The sequence below is a fragment of the Lonchura striata genome, chromosome 26, assembly GCF_046129695.1.
Source record: "Lonchura striata isolate bLonStr1 chromosome 26, bLonStr1.mat, whole genome shotgun sequence".
Classification (NCBI taxonomy): Eukaryota; Metazoa; Chordata; class Aves; order Passeriformes; family Estrildidae; genus Lonchura; species Lonchura striata.
Window position 1 is genome coordinate 7,842,830 of NC_134628.1, and position 16,962 is coordinate 7,859,791.

The 16,962-nt window shown below is 46.0% G+C and overlaps 1 pseudogene; it reads right to left on the reverse strand.

Moving 5' to 3' along the window:
* Positions 1 to 1,829: 1,829 nt before the first annotated feature.
* LOC144247526 (CCN family member 2-like) lies at positions 1,830 to 14,029 on the reverse strand (annotated as a pseudogene).
* Between the last annotated feature and the right edge of the window lie 2,933 nt (positions 14,030 to 16,962).

The following is a 16,962-nucleotide window of genomic DNA, read 5'->3' on the forward strand; positions in this document are numbered from 1 at the left end:
TCTGGTATTAAGGACTTGTGGATCCTTCTGCAGGCAGAGGAGGGCTCTGCTTGTCCCCCCCGACAAGCCGCGGAGGGAGGAGCTATGTTTTGTGGGCTGCAGAGCTGTCTGTGAAACACTTAACATCAATCCTGCTGCTATTTGGGAACAGGAAAAGAAACCCCTGTCACCCCCTCCCCTCCAGCACCCAGCCATCAACTCTCCAGAGGATCCTTACACTGGGGAAAGGTCAGCGGGGATGAGTTCAGATATAAACAAATAGAGATATTTATTAGCATTGAGTAAAGTGAAACCTCAGGATGGTTTGAGACTCAGCACTGTACGAATGGCAGGAGAGAAGCTCAGAGAGGGTTAACAGCCTGAGTAGGGTTATGTCAACAGGATCTCAGGATTGCACAAAAGCCTTAAAAACAGAAACAACATCAGATAAATTATTTACAGTTCAAATTGATGACAGGAGGGTGAAGACTCACGAGCTGCTGCAGGCTGAGAGAAAGAACAGAGGCTGAGATGGAACATGGGCCCTGAGCTGGTGTGTCAACAGTCTGGAAATTCAGGGCAGCAGTTGGGGACAGCTGGGAATGTCCCTTGGCATCAGGCTCTAATGTGGGGTAGGAAGATATGGTGAGGTGAAGCCTTGGGGCTGCTGCTCCTGCCTGACTGGAACAGAAATGCTTCTTGATTTCCAATGGCAAGGATGACATAAAAACCAGCATCAGGTCCTGTACCTGGATGTTTCTGCTAAAACTAAGATTCCTCCACACCTGACAAGATCTTAGCAGTCCCACAAAGCTGCCAACGTGCTGTGAGACATACCACTGGCACTGGCTGCTAGTGGCCTTTCCTGGCACTATGGGCTGGCAATAGGGTCCCCTCCTGGCAGAGGGACTCTGCCAGGTCTGTGGCCAGGAGGAAATCCCACTGCTGGAGACACCAGTGTCAACAGCTCCCCAGGGCACTGCCCCAATAACTCCAGATGGGATCTGCTCCATTTACAAATAGGAGAATTTCTCTTGCCAGTATCTTAAACTGTCCAGGGAGACTGGAGCTGAACAGTGTTCCTCCTACTTACAAACATCCAGAGAAAAGACTCTAGAGCTGAAACAGCTGCAGTCTCACTATGCATATGCAAGCTTGTAGGGTCCAGTCCCTCTCCCACTCCAGAGCCATTACTGACAAGATTAGGAAGAAATTCCACCCTGTGAGGCCCTGGCACAGGTTGTCCAGAGAAGCTGTGGCTGCCCCATCCCCATCCCTGGAAGTGCACAAGGCCAGGTTGGATGGGGCTTGGGGCAACCAGGGCTAGTGGAAAATGTCCCTGTCCATGACAGTGGGTTGAAACTAGATGAGCTTTAAAGTGCCTTTCAACCCAAACCACTCCATGGTTCTATGAAATGCTCATCAAGGCACTAAAAGCTGCCCACAGCAGCACCTTCAGGGGACACATCTTGGACTGACAGCTTGGTTCACCCTCAGTTCATGCTGGAAGAATTCTCAGGGTCTGAATCAGGAATTGTGCTCTGGGCTGGAGACAGGTGGGAGCCACATGACTTTGATCCACTCTCTCTTCTGGCCAGCAGGAATACAAATCAAGTTTACAGCTCAAGCCTGTTTCTGGTTTCTTCACTGACCTTTGCACCACTGTGGGTAGGGGTCAGAGGCTCCTCCTTTGGCTCATTGGGAAAACCACAGGGACTACTGGTGTGAACGGTGCTGCTGTGGAAAGCACAGCCCCTCACAAAAGGGGAAGAGGCTGCATTGGCTTGGACACAGCCACAAAAACACTGCAGAGCCCTCCTGCACAGCTCAGATCTGGCAAGACAGGGCTATTACTGCTCAATCTTGACATGGTCTCTGATCATCCAATGATGATATGTGGCCAGGAAGATGTCATTGTCTTGGGGGCAGTCATAGAGGCAGGAGCACATCTTGATGAGCATCACCTTCCTCGGGAGGAAGTCCCCACCAGGGCAGTAGAACTCCACATCCATGGTGCTGGTTAGGAACGGTGTGCAGCAGCACCCATCTGAGCAGCTGCCACAGAACCGGGGCTGATAGGAGCGGGTGCTGGTGCACCCTGAAAACTCAAAGTGGAGGCTCTGGCACTGCTTTGGGGTCTGCACACACTTCTTTCCCTTCTAGGGAGAGAGCAGATGGATTGCCATGGACATGACAGGAAAGATGCATTGAGGCCTGTGCTCTGACCCCATCGCTGGGCTATGGGACACATTAGACAGAGACAGTGGAAGCACAGAGCAAACCCTGTGAGCCAGGATCATTCCAAAGGCTGTCCCAAGCATTTGGGGTGCTGTGTCCCCTCTCATCCAGCACCATACCTCACCATACCTTGGTTTTCTCCATGGAGAAGTTGAAGGGTCGGACCATGCAGAGCCGGGTTTCCTTCTCCAGGCAGCACTAGGGGTTGTCCTTGGTCACACGGGTGGAGATGCCTGTGGTGGTGTGTTTTTCTTTCATTTAATATTAGTTTAATATCTGTTTCCCCCCCCCAACCCTCCTTTCCCTGCCCCTTTCCCTAGAACCTTCCCTGTCATTCATTCTAGCCCCCTCCTCAGCTTCCAGATGTTAGTTCTGCCCTAAACTCCTCCCCTGCTATTCCCTCATTGGTTGCTGTTCCTACACCCGTCCTCCTGAGTTCTGTATAAAACCTTTGCCCCCCCGCCCGCCGGGGTCTTGGGGCTCACTGAATAAAACCATCCCGTTCACCCCCCAAGTCCCGTGCCGCCTTCGTCTGCCCCCGCGCGCCACGAACTGAACTGCAGAGCTTGCAGGGGAAAGCGGCCGCCCGTTCTCTTCCCTCACCGCCCAGCCTGGCACGGCTCGGAGTGCCGCGGCGAGGAGCGCATACCGCGCCACAACATATGGTAGCGAGAGGATGGTTCCCTCCTTCGTCTTGTAAAAAAAACGGGCAAATTCATGGGGGCGCCCGCCTCACAGAAGAAGAAGGAGGGAAGAGGAACATCTACGGCCGTAAAAGCTCTGCCTGATGCTAAGAGGAGCTGAGCGCCGAGCGAAAAACTGACGCTCCGGGACCCTCTTTGTTCTCGCCATCTACCCACCCAGAAGCAGCCGCGCTGCATGGGCAGCCGGGCTGCAGAGCTTTTTGGCGGGCAGACTTACCCGAGGACACAGAGAGAGCGGTTTTGGCAGCGGCTCAGGAGAGCCTGAAGAAAGGCTACCGAGAAGAGGTTCCTCGGTCAGCAGCTGCAGTGAGACCACCGGAGGCTGATAGTGGCCGAAACCAAGGCTTCGGGGACGAGTCTTGGTTTAACGGGAACACCCAGGCTTCCGGAAGGGCCAAACCGAAAGAGAAGGAACATCCCCAGTTTTTAGCGCGACTTTTCCATCGAGTCGAAGAGAAGATTCAAGCCATCTCCGTCCGAGCCTGCAAGGTAAGGTAGGCTACACGGGGTGGGGGTCGCCCCGACGGACGGCTGGGATTGCCACCTTTTTTTTTTTTCTCGCGTTTTAACCCCTGTCTGCGCCCAGACTGGGGCTGTAGCCGTGCATGTCCCTGGCAAGCGGGTGGGTTTTCTTTTTCTGGGGGAAGCTAGCACTGAGTGCTATCCTTCGCCTAGTCTTCTGTGGGGACCTAGATTAGATCGCTTTTTCTTCTCCTCGAAAAAGTTGTCTTCTCTATCCTCCCCTCCCCATTCTGGGCTGGACGGAGGGGGTAGAAAAGACACCAGTAGGGAACAGCTAAGAGGGCAACACGTTAGCTATAGGAGAGTTGTTAAAAGGGGCCCTTTACACCCACGCATTGCGCCGACATCCAGCTGCGTCGGGCGGCCCCCCCCCCCCCTATAAATTTCCCCTTTTTGCTTCTGTGAAGCTCCCTATGCCCCCATCCCCTCAGACTTTCCTAAAACCCTTTCCTATCCTCCCTTAGGGATTGCTGTGGCCGAGCCGCCCCAAGTGCCCTGCCGGACACTGCTCAGGCCAAGTGCAGTGTATCTGGCACCCCCTCCCAAGATGGCGCTGGCCACGCCGCTCGGGACCCGCTTTCCCGCCTTGACCCTTCTTTTCCGCCCCTAGTTTCCCGCCAGTCCCATTTCTCCCCCAATAGCCCTGCACCGTCCCTGCACGAGGCTAGTCCCTATTGTGGGGAGGCGGGGTTGGATATTCCCCATCCTTCTTCGGGCTCGTCCTCCGGGGGGAGGGTCGGGAGGGATCTTCTCCCAAGGAAATGGAGCCGAAACCCGGGATTGAGGATCCGTCATTTTGTCTTCCCCCTAAAATGGCAGCGCCCCAGTCCACCCCTTACCGATACCCCCTGTTAATCATGGCAATCACTAATTAAGTGATTGTCTGATTCCCCTATCCTATTCCTTAATGTACCCTACCCAATATTCCTTTTTATTTAACTACAAATTCCTCTTTTTGCTTTTGATTATTTTTGAATAATCTGTTTGTTGAGTTATATTTTATAGAAAGAAATATCATCCCAGTTAATTAATACTCAAGATATTATGCCCACCTCGCAAACAAACATTCAAATTAAACAAACCACATCACTATCCGCTGACTCTGCTTTAAGACAAGCGCCGTTATCCGCTGACTCTGCTTTAAGAATTTGAGAAGCTGAACATCGCAAGCGCCGCGACAAAGCAAATTCTAAATCAGATGAAGTCACAAATCCTGCTGTGCTTTGTACCCTTAATTTGGACTTTCATTTAGGACAATTTTATATATTCCAGATGAAGTTTTTATATGTTTCATATGTTATAATCACAATTAGTTTATCATTTTTTAATGTCTTTCAATTTATGTTTTTTTAATAATATGTAATGTTACAATTTGATTTTATATTAAGTTGTTTTGTTGTAATTATAATTAATTCAGTCTTTTCTGATATTTTTTTACTTAAAGGCTGTGTTTAACCATTACTGCTACAGGAATCACTCAGCTACTATATCACTTCAGGCTTGCTGCATTGCTGCGAAATTTAAAAATTTATTAGTTATATTTAGTTGATTTTTTATTATATTTAATTCCAATAATTCCATTTAATTATTTTATTTAAATTAAATAATTGTGATTTTAATCATTCTAATTCAATTTTTAAATTTAATTTCTGTTAACTATTTCATTTTATTTCAATCACCTAGTTTTTATCTGATTTCAATTCTATTTCAATTATTTCAATTATTTGCATTATTATAGATTGTTACTCAGAGCAGCAAAACAGCAAGTTTTATACAGTCTTATGTCTGATTTAGGATGTTACTACTCTTCCTGCCCTATAAATGCAATAATGTGTCTTTCATGTCCTTTAAGTAATTTACAATGTTATCATATGATTTTATATTATTTGCATGTTTTATCAATTTGCTTAAACCACAAAATTCTCCTTCTTTTTGTAAAGGAAAAGAGGGAGATGCGGTGGTGTGTTTTTCTTTCATTTAATATTAGTTTAATATCTCTTTCCCCCCCCCAACCCCCCTTTCCCTGCCCCTTTCCCTAGAACCTTCCCTGTCATTCATTCTAGCCCCCTCCTCAGCTTCCAGATGTTAGTTCTGCCCTAAACTCCTCCCCTGCTATTCCCTCATTGGTTGCTGTTCCTACACCCGTCCTCCTGAGTTCTGTATAAAACCTTTGCCCCCCCGCCCGCCGGGGTCTTGGGGCTCACTGAATAAAACCATCCCGTTCACCCCCCAAGTCCCATGTCGCCTTCGTCTGCCCCCGCGCGCCACGAACTGAACTGCAGAGCTTGCAGGGGAAAGCGGCCACCCGTTCTCTTCCCTGGCACGGCTCGGAGTGCCGCGGCGAGGAGCGCATACCGCGCCACAACAGATGCCCATTCCACAGCTCCGGGAGCACATGCTCCACTCTGTGGTCTGCACCAAGAAGTTCTCCTGCAGGTTGTTCAGCTCCGGCTTATGAGCTGGATCCTTCCTGAAAACTGAGCCATGAGGAAGAGACACGAGGCAAGGCTCAGGGCTTTGGACAAAGAGTAGCAGCTCCATGGGAGCTCCCAACACACTTTAACACTTCAGGAACATTAGCAAAGGTCTGGCCCATCCCATGAGATACTTGGTCTCTCAGCAGAAAAGGGATGCAGGTGAGCAGGGTCCATTTCCTACATAGCCCAGCTCCAGACAGTTCTGCTGTGACACTTCAGGATGCAGACGCTTTCCCATAGCCCTGCTGAGGCTTCACTTTGTATTGGGTCTGGCTGAGCTGGAGTTGAGCAGCCACTCCAGTGCTGTGCTGTGCAGTGGGAGCTGGAAAGGTGTTGGTAACACATCAGTGTTTTTGGCTACTACTGGGCAGGGTTGACACAGCATCACTGATGTCTCTCCAACATTCTCCCCTGATGAAGATGAAATAGAGTAAAATTTAACAGGGTAAAAAATCCATCTAGATCTAGTAAAGTGTACTGCAAAGTGGCTTGCTAACATGAGTAAAATCTGCTGTTTAGTCTGTTAACTCTGCTGTGCTTGTAAAACTCTCCCAGCCTGTTAATTAATTTCAAAAGAAAGTTTCAGTCCTAGTAAACTTTAGTAAATTTTACCTATAATCCTACTTCTAATATAGCCACTATCTTTGTACTTACTATACATAATATCACTGTTTATATAATCCACTCCATCATCACACTAAGATTAAATAATAAAAAACCAATACTTTACCCCTCAAAGTATAAAGTATAAGAACAAAAAGTAAATAAAAAGTAACAAACAATAAACTTAAGATCCTGTGTTGCTAAAGAGCAACTAAGATTCATTTATAAAAGCAATAACATTAATGCTCAATATATGTCGCAACACTAAACAAATTATTTGCCACTTTAAAATCTATCCAGTCACTAATCAAAAAACTATACTTATATATACTAGTAAAAATTATATATACTTAAAACCTGCCTATAATATCATAAAAATCAATAACAGTAATTTAATTTTGTCTACTATAAATAATTCTAATTTTTATATTTACACTTTTATTAAAATTATTAAATATAATTTTTCATATTTAGCCCCAGTAACATCCTACCAACTAATTAAAACCAATTACACAATATATCAATAACTATCACCCACTCCTATTAAAATAAACCTCACATTAATAACACAATTAACTAAACACCAGAACCTATTAAAGATAAAAAAAAAATAATTAAAAAACAAAAAAAACCTAGTTACTAGTCATCATAATACCAAAAACGTAACCAAAATTCTACAAAAACCCAATATGCAAATCATCACTAGTAAAATATAATCTTTAAATAATCACCAACTGCAAATAAAATTTTTAATAAATTGTACCACCCCATTATAGTTTTATTAATATTAAAATAAATTTAAATTTATCCTTCATATTACTAATTTAAAAATACTACAACAAATAGTTATATTAACCTCCTTATCAAATATACATAATAAAGCGTTAAGAAACACCTATTATTGCAATAATTTACATTAAGTAAAAGAATTTACTTATATATAGGAAAGGGTGAGATGAAACAGAGTAAAATTTAACGGGGTAAAAAATCCATCTAGATCTAGGTAAAGTGTACTGCAAAGTGGCCTGCTAACATGAGTAAAATCTGCTGTTTAGTCTGTGTCCTGGTTTGTAAGATAAGCTTGTATTCTATTTGCCATCTGTTGGAGGTTGGGCAGGTTTGTTATCTCTTCCAAGAACAATGGTTTGCTCCGAAGAGGTAATGGTTTGTTAATGGGCCATTGACTGACTCACTGCAGGGCTGAGATGCTCCACCCAGAGGGGGAAGCCAAGCACTCTTTTATTGGATATAAGGGGGTACCTTTTTGGGGACAGAGCAGCTCTTTACTTTGGGGGATTGCCAGAGAAGCAGCTCTCTTCGGCGGCACTCGCAGCGAAGCAGCCGGAGCGCGCTGAGGCGGCGGCGGCGGAGCTCGGAGGAAACCCCGGCGCAGAGGAAGACCAGCCCCACTGCCACCAGATCTTCAGAGAAAACTATACCCTTCTAAAGATCACCACTGCAGCTGCAATTCATCAGCCACTGCAAGGGGAGCAGCTATCATTTCAATCGGACTGCTACCAGCACCCCGAATCCTCCGGTTGTGGACTTTATCACTAGTTTTATTTGTACCGATTGCATTTGCCTTTTTAAATTGTCATCTAGTTTTCTCCTAGTAAAGTATTGTTACTCCCATTCCCATATCTTTGCCTGAGAGCCTTTTAATTTAAAAATCCTAGTAATTCGGAGGGAGGGGGTTTACCTTCTCCATTGCACAGGAGGCTTTTGCCCTCCTTCACAGACTCCTGTCTTGTCAAACCAAGACAGTCTGTTAACTCTGCTGTGCTTGTAAAACTGTCCCAGCCAAAGAAAAAAGAATGCAATCTCCAAGGTGAAGAGATAAGAGGGGCCCCTTAAACTCTAAAACAAAAAAAAATATGTCTACAAAAATAGACAAAAAGATTAAAAAGTTCCCTATACAAAAAGCCAACTATAAATTATAACTCAAAATCAACAAAATAAATATACATAAACCTATTATAAAATTCTATATAAATTAGTACAAAATAATTTTAAAAAATCAAAAATCCCCAAAGAGCGTGCATGCCCTTTAAAAGAAATCCCTGCAACAAGAAAAATTCCAGTGTGTGCCCAGCGCTAAAAAAAATTTAAAATAACCATTCCCTACAAATCTTTATTAAAATTGTAGAGTTTTAATTTTTCAGCCACGTGTCATCAGGGCTGGGGCAAGATCCTGTTAGTGGACACAGCCAAAACAGCTGACCCAAATTCACCACAGGGATATTCCAGACCGCATCCTGTCAGCTCAGATATAAAAGCTAAGGAAAGGAGGAGGAAGGGGGTGGAGGGGGAATATCCTTGCCTCCTGGTGCAACTGCTCCATGTGCTGAAGCCCTGCTTCCCAGGAAGTGGCTGGACACCATTTGATGATGGGAAGTGAAGAATAAATCTATTTTTTTTTTCTTTGCCTGTGCACATGCAAACTTTTGCTTTTGCTTTAGTAAACTGCGTTATCTCAACCTGCAAGTCACTTTCCATTTATTTTCTCCCCCTTGTTCAGCTGGGAAGAGGAGTGATAGAGCAGCTGGGTGGGCTGGTGTTTAGCTCTAGAACACAACACTTGGTTCTCATCCCCATCATGATGATGCACAAAGCCACCACCAGCCCCAAACCAGCCAGTGCCCCAAATTCACTCCACTTCCCCACCAAACAGCTCCCAGCTCCATCCCTCGTGCCCCACTGACCTGCCATGGCCGTTCCAAAGCAGTTATCCTTGCTGCCCTCCTTACATACCCACTCCTCGCAGCACTTGTGGAACTTCACCCTCGGGGGTCGTGGCACTCGGGGGACGGCAGGCACAGGTCATCAGTGCAGAGCGGGATGTGGCCAACGGCCCCATCCGTGCAGATGCACTGCACTTTGCATGTGGGCTGGAATCTCTCCCCGCTGAGGTACATCTTGCCCAGCAGGTCACGTTGCACCCTCATGAGCTGGTGGAGGAAGAAGAGGAGGAGGAGTAAGCAGAAGGCTGAAGCCCTGCCTTGGAGACACAGAACTCCTGATGAGGGACAGAGCCCATCCTCCTCTGCTCTGCCATCCCAGTCCTGAATATATCCTATTTGCCTCCGTGGACCCAAGGCTACTTCTGACACTGATTTTTCAGAAGTGCTGGTCCTCCCAAAATTCTCTAGAAAAAATTCTTTTCCACTTGGATGAGCTACTAAGTATGATTTGGTGTTTGGTGCCTGTAAAGAGCCTTTTCTCTGTCAGAGTTCTTCCCAACCACCTCGAAGTGACTGGTCAGTGGTGCTGTGCAAGACATATTCCTGATGTTATAAATGAGAATTTATTCAGACAGATTAAAAATAAAAATCATTTTATTTGTGGTCAGATTCTATCTAGTCAGCCACACGGAAAGGACAGAGCCGAGCCCGGGGTCGACCCTGGGTGTGCAACAAGGAGTCAGCCTCAGCAGAGGTTTTCCCCTATGCCCACACCTCCATCCTGGCACAGGCAGTTTTTATAGGGAAAATTCTGCCTGAGGCCAAGGTTTTAGCAATCAGTCCTTTCTTCTATTCGGAGTCCATATGTTAATAAGAATTTCTTTTTGGTGATGAGGAGAAATAATTCAATGTCCGGAGTAGTTGAATTCTTGATGAGAGTTTACAGGAAGGCTGCATTCACATGGATCTGTCTGAGGATTTCCATGATATCCATCTTGGACGATAAGCACTGATGATCGTGATGATTAACACCTGGAGCCCAGCCATGGCCCATCTCCTGGCCAAGCCACATCCTTTTACTTGTAAATCAGTTTCTAATATACACCCAGTCTCGCCTGTAAAGGGGGGGGGAACTAATACAACGGGCATGATTTAACAAATATCCAATATTACATATTTCCTACGAGGAATGGCACGAATTATATTTATTACACATAACACTGACATGACATGTGAGCACGGCTTTGCTCCTCAGTACTCCTGGGATACCAATAGGCAACACTCTTCTAAGAATGGCTGGTTCCCCCATGCAAATGGTACCTACAAATGAAAATGATACTTTGGGATGATGTCCTTTTTGGCTCCTCTGTGATGCACAAATCTCTTCCTCCTTCCAGCCCAAATTTTTTCCAGTTTTCACCCTTCTGATCTCTGGATCTCTCATCTCCAGATCTCCTACCAGTTGCTGCCTCCTTCCCAATAAAACTTAAATGGGCAAATGGGCAAAAAAAAAGGAAACTCAACAATATCTGACACAGAGTAGCAACTTTTATTCTGCAGGCATGAAAACACTCCCAAGTTCTTACCAGTGCATTAGCCAGAACTTTCCCAGTGAAGCTTTCCAGCAGAAATCTCTTACCTAATTAAGATCAAGAATATTTTCAAGAACCAACTGAACCATTTGATATGAAAGATTTACTTTATGCTCAACCAAAGTACACATGGGATAGTATCCACAGAGGGAAGCACTTTGTTCAGTAATTATTTTGCTATTATAAAGATCAAGATGAAGTATTTTGATAGAATGGGAAGTTTTGACACAGCCAAATGAGTATTCTAAATAAGTAATGGAAAGTTTTGAGTTTGTTTTTTTTTTAAATACTTTAATTTTTTTTTTAATATATATTAATGTAGTTTTTTTCTCTCAGCCTGAAATTCAATGTTGAAATCTCAGAGTTTTCACAGGACAGAAATCTTGATTTTGGACAGTTTTCAGAAGCTTCTGTTTTCTGCAATCGCGATCCTTAAAAAAAAAAAAAAAATTAAAAATCCATGCAAACCTCTATGGGGAAGTTAGCAAAAGGAAGGATTTTTGACTGTTTGGGGATGCTTCCCAGGAAACCTGATTTGTTTTCCCCTAAGTCCTTCTTGCCTGGAGGACACTATTTCCGACAGAAAGTGTTTGAATCAAACAAGGAGTAAGAATCTCTTTCCATCCCATCTCTATCCCTTGAGGGGACACAAATCCTTCTGGACTGCTCCTATAAAGATTTGCATCTCATCTTGTAACTCTTTACAATGTCATTGGGATAAAAATACTCCTGTGCTCCAACTTTGACACTTCAAAATCCTCACTTTTTCCATCAAAGTGGATGCCATCCGTCCATCCTCCCTCTATACAACATAAAATAAGTTTCCCTCTGATGGTTCCCTTCCCATCTCTCCCAATACAGCCGACAGACTGGTCTCAACTGAGACACTTTCCCCATGATACCCAAGCATGATACTTTTCCCGTGACACATCAGCTCCTTTCTCCTTCCAGCACATCTGCTTATTTGGATAAAATTAAGGCAAAACATTGACCTTTCCTTTCCTCTGATTCACTCCTCCAGCTTCCTTCATTGCCTCCAAAATCCCCCATCTTCCAACAAACCCATGTGGACATCATAAAAACGTCACCCAAGGATGTTATGGCCCAAATCCTCAGCCCATTTTAGAAATAAATCCTGGCCTCTGTTCACAGCAGTTTTTGCTGTGAAAAGACTAATTTCTCATTTAAAATCAGGAAGGACAGTTGTGTCTGCAATTCTGATTTCCTCCACAGCAGAATCACTTCCAATGTTTGGATCAAACCTGGATGTCTGCTGAATACAAAGCACCTTTATTAGAAGGATTTCAAGGCTTCACTGAGAGATTTTGAAATGGTGACTCCCACGCTCCTGAGGAAATTTTTGCTAGCTTCCCTCCACAAACAGACACTGCATTCCCATTTGGAATGAGGCAGCATGCTGCTCACATCTATCTGGTGGATGTCATCACACCTGTGTTTGCCTTATTAAGCTTCAATCCTCAGCTCTCAGGTGTCTCAATGTCTGCAGAAAGTACCAGAAGCTCACATGGCTTCCAAAAACCCCCAAAACTGGGGAATGAAAATGAAGCAACTTGAAAAAACTTCTTGAATGAGCAAATGCCAACAAGTTAGACTCATTTAGACAAGGGCTAGGGATAAATGGGATATTGAGAAGAAATTCTTCCCTGTGAGGCTGTTGAGGCCATGAGGATACAGGGTACCCAGAGAAGCTGTGGCTGCCCCGTTCCTGGAAGTGTCCAAGGCCATGCTGAATGAGACTTGGAGCAAACTGGGATAGTGGAAGGTGTCCCCACCCATGGCAGGGGATGGCTCAAGAAGAGCTTTAAGATCATTCCATGATACTATGATTCTGTCTCAGATTGGTGCTGGATCATTTCCAGAGACAGTGCTGTAGCCAAACATCTCCCTAAGTACTCATACCAAACTGCCAACTCTTAGGTCTTCCTGATTATTTTGAAAATTTGATTCTTTTGAAATGTAAGAAAAAATACCAGCTCCTGTCAGAGATGGGGTAGAGGAGTCTTGTTTTGAAACAAAGACCAGGAGGCTATGGAAACACGTTGTTTTCCTCTAGACCAAAATTATTTCTGCTTGTTTCAGAAGGAACTACTAAAAAAAAAAATCTTTAAAAAATTTTCTTTTCTAGGTGAAAAGAGGTGTCAGGAGGTAAAGCAGCTTCCACATTTGCATTACTTGGCTCAGGAATTCTATGTTCCACACAGACACAATGTGGTAAAGGAGATGTTCAGCTCTTCCCACCCACATGCTATGGCCAGAAATACATTTTGCCTCTTGCATAGGAGCAGCCAAGTGCAGAACACCCATCCATGGCAAAAGGCAGAGGGATTTGGGGTAGGATATTCCAAGTAAAAGTACTTTCAGCAAGAGCTCGGACTGCTGATATTTGCACAAAGGGTAGAGGATGTCGCAGGATGTCCTCAAACACTGTATGTGAAGCTGTGGGACTCCCAGGACCCCCGAGTGATGGCCAAGCCACGCCAGAAGTGCCAACACTCAGACCAGAGGACTCCCCTGCTCTCTTTCACTCCACTGTGTTCTCTACCTCTAGCTGCCCAGAGCTGTCTGCTCAGCTGACAAGCCAGAACAAGCTCCCTCCCAAACTGCCAGAGCCAAACCCAGTTACATGCAGGTAAGAAAAAGGAGTCCCACAGCCCCACTCATGCCTCACTGGAGCTGTGAGAAGCCTGCTGTGTGTGTGCCAGGGGATCTGCTGTTCCCAGGGCTGGCACTGATCTCTCAGCATGACACTGGATGAAGCTCCAAGGAAATTCTAATGGGTGTTCTGTGGAGGCACCACAAAAAAAAACACACAAGGACAGAACCTGCAGCTCTCATCTAAGCAAATCCCACTGCATGTATGGATTTTGGAGAAGTCACAGTAGAGTCCCTTGTGATGGTCACAGGGCCTGTGCAAGGAGCAGAGTTCACCCAGCTGCTGGGCACACACCTTGCAGCAGCCACAGACATCCCACACATGGCTGGTACCCACAGGGCCACTGGCATGGGAACGTGCAGGCCTGTGGCTCTACCTGGAAGGCAAAAGCCATGGAGAGAATGAGTCTATTGCAAGGCAGCTGGACAGGGAGAGGAAAAATACAGCTCTGCTGAAAGCACAGATACCGCAGAAGAGAGGGGGAACAGCCCTGCTGCAGAGGGGTGTATGCAGCTCCCAAGGACTCACAGGACTCATGTTTTCCTCATCCCTACTTCATCTGGAGCTCAAGGGGAAAAAAAAGAAAAAAAAAAGATGCCTCTTGGAAACAGAGCCAAAACAAACAGGACAAGTGATAGCTCAGAGGCCCCTGTACACCTCACCCACCCTGGAAGCAATAAAGTTGTAATCACTAACAACAAGGAGCACCAGCTTTTACATGGGACAACCATCAAAGTCTCTGCACCAGCATCAGACACAGTGTAAGCTGAAAAAACAATATGCACAGCAACAGGACTTGCCCAAAGCCAGGCAGTGGGACTGTGGGGATGCTGAAAACCAACCCAGAAGCTCGAAGGTTTCATTTTGTCCCCTGCATCTCACACTTTCTTCCTTATAACATGCGCCCTCTCCATTTCCCAAGGAACACAGCATAACCAATCTTCCTTGGAACCTTGTGAGTGCCCAGATGCCTCCCTTTGACAGCATTTCAGTAGACAGCCCTTGAAACCCACCCTTGGCTTCATGACACTTCAGACACCAAACAGAGACCAGGCTGCAGCGGAAGCAGGACTACCTGCTCTGGAAAACCCAGATGGGACTAGCATCCCAGTACACTGAGTGTGTGCCATCCCTGTTCTGCATCAGCTCAGAGCAGGAGCACCAGCTCAGCTCTGCCTGTACCCAGATTTGGGCAAGATATAACACCCTGACTGTGAACAGTGCAGAACATGTGGCCTCTAGAGATCCTCTGAAACCTCCTCAGAAACATCAGTGCCAGCTCCAGCCTGGTTTACTGTTCAGATCCTGCCCATCCAAACTCCCCCTTGCCCCACTCTATGCACCACTCCACTATTCTGGACACGGCTCAGCTCATACCCAGAGCTGACACAACCCTGGCACATGGATGATGCCACCAAAACACTCTGGGATCCTACACTGCTATGAGCAGGGTGGAGCGGGAAGCATCCAATGGGGTAGACCCCTCACAGCTCTGCAGGAGAGCAGCAGCTGAGCTGGTGTCCTAGTTTAGGGCAAATTTGGGAGAAAACCTCTGGAAGGAGCCCTCAGAAAACAAACCCCCACAGCCCCTCCTCCCAACCTGGTTCGGGAAGAATTTTCTCCGGGAGAAGTGAGAAAAGAACCTGTTTATTTAACAAACAAAACACTCTCCAGCACCAAAAAATGAACAACACCAGATGACAACAAAACCCTTTCACCACTCTGCAGAGATGACAAATCCAGAAAGTCTCTCCTGGGAGTGGCCGCCGGGTCTGGGCGCTGGGGATTGCTCTGGGCACTGGGGATGGCTGCTGCAGATCACAGAGCACAGGCTCCCGGTGCTCCTCGGGGTTCCCAGGTCCTGTCTGGAGCAGGTTGGATGGTATTCAGGAAAGGGAAAGGGAAAAGAAACAGTCCAGGGAAAGAATTGGACTGCTTAGCTAAACTAACAAGCAAAAGCAAAGGCAAAAGCAGAAGCAAGAGCAAGCAAGCAAAGCAAAGCAAAGCCAGCACCAGCCTCTTCTAGACAACAGACCATGGGGGAGGTGAGCCGGCTGATAACAAGACAAAACAAACCTTCACTTTCTGAGTCGGTTCTGAAAGCACAGAACAGAATATCAAACATACACAGAACACACGATTGGGGATGCAAACACCATAACGTCACCCTAGGACAGCTGGTAATAGCCTTGAGAGCAGCAGGGAGGGGGACACACCTGAAACAGGTCAAAAAATGTATCTTGTTAAGGCTCTGTTTGTACTTGTCAGATCCCATCCACCCCTCACTTGTGAAATAGCTTTCTTGGATATTGTGTCTGTCACCAACCAGAGCAGGAAAACTTCCACCTGTTTTGATTGTTGCTCTGCCTTCAGTTCATTTGGGGTCAGAATGTGCCAACTTCTTTGTTCAGCTGTGTCACCAACACAGCACCTGTGGGACTGAGATTGGGCTAAATATGCCCTCAAAGTCATGGAATATCCAAGTTGGGAGGGACCCACAAGGATCATGGAGTACCACCCCTCTTCCCTGCACAGACACCCCAACAATCCCACCCTGTGCCTGAGAGTGTTGTCCAAATGCTGCTGGACCTCTCGCAGCCCTGGGGACATGACCATTCCCTGAGGAGCCTGAGCAGTGCCCAGCACCCTCTGGGAGAAGAACCTTTTTCTAATATCCATCTAAACTACTCCTGAAACAGCTACAGCCATTCTCTCATGTGGTCCCAAGGGGTGAGTCCTTCCAGAGTCTCTCTCCTCAGCAGGAATCAGCATAATTGTCCTGGATAACTCCTAGCACTAAGTATTTTGGAAACAGGCCTCTCCAGCCTGCAGCTCAGCTGTTCCCAGCCTACTGCCCTGGAGCCACTCACCAGAACCCAGCTTGTCCCAGGAATCGATTCCCAACTGCTGAAGTGCATTAAAAGAACTAAAAATACAGAAATCTTGCCTACTTTTTTCTAGCTCCAGCTGCCAAGGAACGCATTATTCAATCCCACATGAGACAGAGGGAGTGCATGAGATCACACAAGAAACAAAGCATTCCTAACATGGGATCTATACCAAGATGTAATCCATGCACTTAATAAAAAATAATGGTAACAAGTATTTTCCAATGCACTGTCAGCCACAGGCCATAGATAGAAACACTCCCAAAATAGCTTTCCTGCTGAAATGCTAACTAAACCAAGCTCTTTGGGGACAAGAGAATGCAACAGCTTTAAACCCAACTGAGTTGTCTCACCCCTGGAAATGTCCAAGACCAGGCTGGAGAGGGCTTGGAACAACCTGGTCTAGTGGAAGGTGTCCCTGCGTGTGACAAGGGGATGAAACTGGATGATCTTCAAGATCCCTTTCAACCCAAACTATTCCATGATTCTACAATTCTGTGGTTTTTTTCTCTCCCGCCCTCATTAATCACGGCTGGCACTAGTTATTTCCTTCATAACTCAGTCACATAAACCAGCCCACATGGTTTTACCTTCTGTTCACAGT